Below are 6,531 nucleotides of genomic sequence, written 5' to 3'. Positions count from 1 at the left end.
ATGAGCAATGGTGCAGAAGGGGCTGGAGAACCACAGAGTGGCAACTCCTTCTGCTTCTCGTCAACTGCTCTTTCCCCTCTAGCTTTGTCTACCAAGACATTGCTCCATCACTTGAGCTATCACCATCTCCAAAAATCAGCCATTCCCTGTATTTGCCACTATTAGAGCAAAGCAAGTTTTACAAACCGTGCATTTCACGCACTATGGGTTTACCTCCTTTCTTTCCTCAATGGCCCACCTATCTGTCAGACCTGAGGTCTACCATGCATAGTTGTAGCCCTCAAGTCCACATAAAGGCCCGTTTGTAGCCCAAAGAGACACAATGCTCTGCAACACATGCACACTTATACCCTGAAAACTCATGCCTGGACCACAGAATGAGAAACCTGATGCGGACAGAGGACAAACAATTCCTTAAGTTTTTTTTCTAACCAGAAGTATAAAGCCATGAAAAGTAACACCTTATCTCAAGCACACAAATGAGAAAGTTTCCCTTAGACAGCAACAACCAGGAAACACTCTGCTCTACATTTCTAGTAGCATTAGCCTTCATCTAGTCCTGCCAACTCACAGCTCGAGGCTCTGTACATCCCAAACTCAAACCCCAGTATGCAGACCAAAACTGGTCCTCTTACCGCCTCAGAGCAAACCTTACCCCAAACAACCTTATGCACCTGATCCCACCTCAACACTCAACCCTTACCAGATGCAGCAAGAAGCCTGTTTACCCAGCCCCATCTCTCCAAACCTTGCCTCCAACCTGCTTTGACTCTTTATAGGCTAACAGCAATCTTACCAATACGACGACTTTAACTTTTATGCCTTAAGAACACCAATCCGCACAGTGAAGAATCCAGAAAGAAATTACACCTTTTAAGACTTGCTGTCCCAGTCTCTAACCAAAGTGTTGGTAACAGACCAGCAACGTCTCCCTGCTCAGAATTCAGCATGATTTTTGATGGTACAAACATTCACTCGGACTTTGCAGAGCTGTCTATCCCGAGTCTCACCCATCTCTCAGGCAACCCACAGTCAGGGCTAAGGATGGAGAAGAATGAACAGATAAATTCATTGCTGGATCCTGTAAGTACCACCAAACTACTCTGATTCTGAGCAGTACCAGCCTAGCAAGCTGCTGTCTGCATCTGATCATGGGTTTAGATTAGGGAGTGAAGGGGCTGAAGAACCAGCTTTGTTTCTTGCTCCTTTAGGTGCCCTAGGACTGGGATGACAGCTGGTGCTTATCATACGCCCCAGGATGATGCCTGGGGAATACAGGACTTTCCTGTTTCAAGGTAAGGCTAGAGTTGGAACTCAGTGCTGAAGGCTGGAGGCAGTGAAAAGCTAGATGTGCCCCTGGACCCTGAGGAGTAGTGGGGGGCTGCAGCTGGCTGCAGAGAGAATACCAGACCTGCCTGAGTCTGGGAAGAGGGTGATAGCCCAGAGTTCATGTTGGACTGATTTCAAGGGTTGGGGCTCAGATTAGGTACAGGGATGCAAAGCAAAGCTTAAGGGCAGGAATGCCAAGTAAACACTCCGGGTCTAGCAGCCTCCCAGAAGACAGCTATGAACCCAGCTTTCTGTCCTCATATCCCCACCACCAGCATTCATGCCAGCCCTTAGCCCAGTGCTAATGCTAGAAGAAGGGTCATTGCTTTTCATCCTGCTCTGCTTCGCAATACATCTTGTTGACTTAAAAAATGAACCAGAAAGAAAACACACACTCAAAATCCCCATGCAACACCTGCCAGCTGCAAGTCCTGCCCAACAGTCCCAGACTCACGGCCTTTGCAAACTCCATAGCAGACACAGGTGTCTGGGCTAGATTAGAGAATGTCTTAAATCTAGTGCTGTAGGCTAGGTCTAGCATTCACATTGTTGCTTAGGAGACCTTACAGATCTGCACAGGCTGTAGAAGTCAGAGGCAGGCTGCTGAACATCAGGAAAAAGGGCCAAGTTTGTTCTTACGTCAATCCTTCGAAAGTAAAACAGCTGGGGAGTGGGGGGGAAGAGAAGCTTCAACTCAGACTGTGTTTAGGGCTAGTTACTGTGGCAAAACAATTGCTAACTACTGCATTACACAAAAGGTGTTTATGCCTGTGAATTTGGACAATTGTAGAACAGCATCCTTACCATTTTGTAGATTCTCACAAGAAGCCTTCATACCTACAGGGGGTGGGGGGGGAGCATCCCTTGGTGTTGTCATGTGCCATCTAGAACCTCATCCTAAACCCAGCACTAATAGTATTACTGCAGCCCCTGCCTGTCCCAGCCCAGAATAAATTAAACCCCAGCACCTCAGAAAGTACAAAACTTTCTCCAAAAACTACATATGCAGTCTAGATGCCATGTGAAAACTCAACAGCATTTATAGAAAGTTATGTAGAGAACTGAAATATCAGTAGCACTTTATATGTATTAAGGAAGTCCAACATAGTCTAAGCAAGAACTTACTTCTCCCCCTAGAGGAGATGAAAACTAGCACAAGGAACACAAGATTTATGCCAAGATCAGGAAAATTAAAGAGATGCTAAGGCAGAGGGTCAGGTTTTGCTTTGAAAATTTGTCTAGCAGGGTTTTAGAAGGACCAAAATTACGCCTGTAAGAACAGCAGAGTTAAAAAGTTGCGTATTCATTTTAGCAGCAATGCCTTAGAAAGTAAATTCTCAATTAGCTTTTTGCATTTAAACAATCTGCGAAGCTGTTTGCTACAGAACACATTAAAACTTCATTGAGAGTGACAAAAGTTTCTTTAGGTCCTTCTTCACTCACCAAGTGCCCAAATCCTTCAATTTCTTTGGTGGGAAGGGGTGATGACAGGCAGGTCCCTGTAACCAGCCAAGAGACCCCTACACACTTTCCCACCCCAGTAGTCCCCCATCATTCCGCAAGCACACCCTGGGGGAGAAGCCCAGAGTGAAGGGTACACAGAGGCAAAGCACCTGCCATGTCCTGTATCTGTACATCACATTTACAGTATCATACTCCAACTGGCTATACAATTCTGCAGGTGAAAATAGCAGGTAAAGATTCAGCTGGAGAACCAGGTAAGCAGCCCAGTATTCTGGAATCCACCTCTCGCCTTTGCACCCCTTCATCATTAGCTTCTCCACTAGCTTTGGACCACAAACTGCAGGACATATTGGTCCTCAGAAAACGTTGGCTTTGCTGCTTTTGTATCTTGGAAGGAGCGCAGGTGTGACTCTTGCCTGAGCACACATGCCAAAAGCAAGCATGCAGCCTGCCACAGCTAGTTTTGCATTGTTTAATCAAAATATTTCAGCACAGAAATTAAAACCCTCTAAGGAGACATATCCTTATGCACAAAGCTGGTTTTACTGGCTTCATCATGGGGAAACCAAATCTGCAGAACTCCACCTTTCAATGTTCCTCTTGCTACATATAATATATAGTGTGGGAGAAACAACAAATTCATACCTGTCACAGACCTCGGAACCAAGACGAAGCCTGATGCCAACTGCTCAGAGTTGCAAACCAGCCATATGGTACTGTGGGACTTCAAGGAGATGGGAGGTGAAAACTCCACCACCTCACTGATGAATTTGTTTGCAGCTAAGCATATCTTAGCTAGGAGGATCTCCCTCCCAGTCCTACCCCCCAGCCCTCTCCCACTGAGTCCTAGTGAATGACTGGGAAGATGGGACTACTTGGGGACGCCCTGGAAGATAGGTTTAATTGCTTTTGTATGTTTTTATCTTTGATAGTTATAAATACTCCCACTCCACATACTTAAGCTTTCAAATATCACTAAATCCTTTGGCTGCAAATTCCCAGAAGTGCATTTTTCCAAGCATCTGACCTGCGCCTGAGAATTTGATGTTCTTACACAAGCTACTGGCATTCCTGCCCTGGCAAAACTACTCTGTCCACACAGCTGCCAGCAGCAGGGCACACTGTAAACATGCTGGTATGGCAAACAAAATGTGTGGGCCTTGTCAGATCCTAATACCTGTGGGGAGGGGAAAAAAACCCTACCCCATCATATATTGATATCAATAGAGCATAACTGAGCATCTCTGCTGCTTTGAACTTGGAAGCTTTTTCTTTTGCACAAGATACGAAGCCATGCCATCCCATCCACATCCTCCCCTATCAGCCCAGTGCCTTTTGGTAGTTGTGTCTAACATTTCTTAATGACCATTCTGTTGCTTCAGCCACCACCAGACAGATGGTTCATCTCAGGGTCTTGGCCCAAAGAGCTCCCATTCTTGTGGACTGCCTCACTTTGATACATCTCAAGCCTGCAATGGCCAGGACACATGAACTACCCTCACCACCCACATTAACAAGCACATACCCAGCTGCAACAGTTATCCCCAGGCCATCTGCACTTGGACATGGGCTTTTCTGGCATGTTCCACCTCAGGTGCTCTGCGAACACCCTGACTATGTAAACATGCCCTAGAGAAACACCTGAGGCAGCAGATAGGTCCTACTTGCACAGCCAGCACAGACAGTCCTGCTGCACTTCACTGCAAGCAAGGCTGCAATCTTAGATGGCTGATTTAGGACCACCTTCATGTGACAGAATGGCTAGAGCCAGGCAAACTTGATCAGGCTGTGGTGTATAGCCTAGGGGTAGACAAAGTTACGTGGGCTGGGATGTTTCCTCAAGCACAGATGATAGCAGCCTCCTTTCTCTGAAGTGCCTCCTCAGGTAAAGGAGGTAAACCCTCTACAGGGGGACGCCCACTTGGGCTCTGGGGGCTTCCAGCCACTTTGCCAAGAACTAGCATCTACCCTTGTCTTCAGAGCAGCCAACCCAAATGAAAGGGTTACTGTGTCTTGTGTCTGACAGCCCCTGACTCACACTGATCAGCCATAGACCAGTTTCCTGGTAGAATCACCCACTGCTGGGCTACATGAAGCTTCTTAGAGATTCACGTGTACTTAGCCCACTTCACCAAAAACACTAAGGTCTGCTCAACGGACAACCTGTTGCTGGAGGAAGGCAACAGCTTGGACACAGCCTCCCCCTAACCCTTACATACACTTCCTGGCGCACACACCTTTATGAACCACAACTGCCATCACAGATGCACACACCATAACCTGTCAGTCAGCAGGAATAATCCTCAATACAATGGGATTTCAAGGACAAAAGCACACAAAACTATTATTGTTTCAGTCACCTTCAGCACTGCACCTATGAACACAACCAGTCAGGCTCAGGGCAGCCATTACCAAGGCCACCTCTGCCTGACTATGTCACTACACAAGCTTCCATGTGAGCAAGGAAAAGCAGGAAATAATGCCATACATCTAGCGGCATCTCAGCCCTCGGCATTAAGACAAACAGCCATCAACAGCACTCCCTCACCTCTGAATGCAGGTCTTGCAGCTCCTCCTCCCTTCACTACCAAGTCAGAGGCTGCCCCCTTTCTTACACCTGATGTAATGCCATTTTCCAAAACAGGTATTTCATCTCAGTCTCCCAACAAACATCCCCACTTGATGAGGAAATACCAGTCTTGCTTCCCAACATGCTCCAGCAATACTGCCTACACTTAATGAATACTATACACGAGAGTGCTGTAAATCCTTGTATGGATAGGGAGAAAGGGAGCAGAGAGAGAGTGATGATCAGTTTCTCTCTCACCAGGTTTCTAGCCAAAGAGGATGTGAAGGTCACACTGGGGAATAAACCACATGTGCCATTGGACAACATCATCTCTCTTTTGGGTGAGGGAGTTGAGGAGCAGAGAGAAGGAAGCTTCAAAATATCCCTGACCAACCCATCATTGCTGGATATCCATTGATCGATAAAAGCTGTCCTCTGTCAACAGAGGATGCATGTCCTGCAAGCATAAACCCCTAAGGTCATCAACTCCACCCCAAACGTGGGATAACGCAAATATCAAGATACATACTGGAATCAGAACCTTCCTCTGTGCTGGCACAGGGAGTTCTGAAACTACAAGCAGTGGGAGAAGGAAGCTGATGTGCTACAGCATGGAGAGGACACCTCTCCCAAGACTTGTCAACCTCAGTAGCCAAAGAGGCTGCCAAGAGAGGTGGCCTGTCTTCAGTACAGCACCTGTGCCTCAGCCCAAGTGAGTCTGCCAAATTCTCCCTACTGAAGAGCTGAGGCACCTCAGTACAACATGGACTGGTAATGCTGAGCCATACCATAGAGAGATCCTGTCACAAGACTTCAGACAGCCTTGAATTCAAACATACATGACTAATCTTGACAGCAAACATCCATCTGACCAGCTCACAAAATAATTAGATCATAATATTTTTAAGAGAAGGAGTACCCTATGTTGTGATCCAAGGAAAAAAGAAAAGATCATCGGGCTTTGGTCTGTTTGAGTCCACCTGATGACAGCTTCAGAAGGGCACAGGGCAATGAGGACAGCTGCCTCCCAAATCACAAAACTCAGCTTTCAGTAAGAAAATGTCAAAGGTAATGCAAGCACAGGGAGGCAGCAAAGGCACAATGTCAGGACGGTTATCCACAGGTGACTGCAGAAGACAGCTAACAAAATTTGCTTCCATACAGCAAAG

This window comes from Pezoporus flaviventris, unplaced genomic scaffold (assembly GCF_033815535.1).
Source record: "Pezoporus flaviventris isolate CSIRO_AGI_PZ_B2104156 unplaced genomic scaffold, CSIRO_AGI_Pfla_v1 ptg000007l, whole genome shotgun sequence".
Classification (NCBI taxonomy): domain Eukaryota; kingdom Metazoa; phylum Chordata; class Aves; order Psittaciformes; family Psittacidae; genus Pezoporus; species Pezoporus flaviventris.
Note: the sequence above shows the minus strand (reverse complement) of the source record.